The 1407-nt window shown below is 41.6% G+C and overlaps 1 pseudogene; it reads right to left on the minus strand.

Annotated features, from left to right (window-relative positions):
• Window positions 1-998: 998 nt before the first annotated feature.
• LOC124106778 (U6 spliceosomal RNA) lies at window positions 999-1085 on the minus strand (annotated as a pseudogene).
• Window positions 1086-1407: the final 322 nt, after the last annotated feature.

Below are 1407 nucleotides of genomic sequence, written 5' to 3' on the forward strand. Positions count from 1 at the left end.
GAGACCTAGAACAGTTTATTCTAAGTGAAAAGTAACTTGTAGAAGATGATGGAGAGAGCTGGAGCAAAGGGGGTCAGGGGGTGGATGGGATCTCCTATTACATTGGACTCCTAGCTTCTCAGGGGCCACCCTGGCACCAAGGTTTCTTGTCATTGTGCCTCTTATGCTTCTGGCCTCCCTGAGGCAGATGTACGTTCCTTACTCATCTTTCTATCTCTGACTTCTCATTTCCACTTTTTTTTACTGCAAAGGCCTTGGGGTGTATTCTCTGTTTTATTTTATTTTATTTTATTTTTTGGAGAAGGGGATTTTGCTCTGTTGCCCCAGCTGATCTTAGACCTGTAGACTCAAATGATCCTCCTGAGTAGCTGGAACCACAGGCATGTTTAGCATGTGCCACCACACCTGGCTTTTAAGTTAAATGTTTTATGCCTGTTTTTGCCAGGTGTGGTGGAGCATACCTGTAATCCCAGCTATGCAGGAGGCTGAGACAGGAGGGTCACTTGAAACCATGAGTTCAATCCCAGCCTGGGCTGGGGATGTAGCTCAATGGTAGAGCTCTTGCCTAACATCCACCAGACCCTGGTTAAACCCTAGGTTCAATCCTCTGTACTACAAAATAAGGTATACCTGACTGGGTGCAGTGGCACACAATTCTAATACCAGCTACTGACAAGGCTGAGGTAGGAGGATTGCAAGTTCAAGGCCAGCCTCAGCAATTTAGTGAGATGTGTATCAAAACAGAAAATAAAAAGGATGTAATTTGGTGTTCAAGTACCCCTGGGTTCAATCCTCAGCAGCAAAAAAAATAAAAAAAGCTTTTTTTTTTTTTAATTTTTTTAAAAAATAATACTAGGAATAGAACCCAGGTCCTCACACATGCTAAGCAAATGCTCTACTACTAAACTATACCCCAATACCCCAACCCAGAGGTGTATTTTCAGTGTTCCAGATTTTGGTAATGGGCCCACCCAACTCAGCTCACCCCACCAGACCAGTAGAATTTGCATGTCATCCTTGGGCAGGGGCTATGCTAATCATCTCTGTATCATTCCAATTTTAGTATATGTTCTGCTGGAGGGAACACTTATTTTTTATTTTGAGATAAGGTCTTGCTAACTTGTTTAGGGCCTTGCTAAATTGCTGAGGCTACCCTTGAATTTGCAGTCCTCGTGCCTCAGCTTCCAGAATTCATAGGATTACAGGCATGCACCACCATGACCCAGCTTAAGGTGTCTATTTCTTAATTTGCTATAATACTTAAGAGAATCTGGTATATTGAAGAATCTGACAGATGAGTCTTGTGATATCAAATTGAATTTAGTAATTTATTTTAGACTTGTGACTGGAAGCTGAACGTTGGAGATATTTTGATTATGTTTGTAAACAATATTGGAATCTTTAAGA

This window comes from Marmota monax, unplaced genomic scaffold (assembly GCF_021218885.2).
Source record: "Marmota monax isolate L192 unplaced genomic scaffold, Marmota_monax_Labrador192_F-V1.1 WCK01_AAM20220418_F8-fsc00211, whole genome shotgun sequence".
NCBI classification, from domain to species: domain Eukaryota; kingdom Metazoa; phylum Chordata; class Mammalia; order Rodentia; family Sciuridae; genus Marmota; species Marmota monax.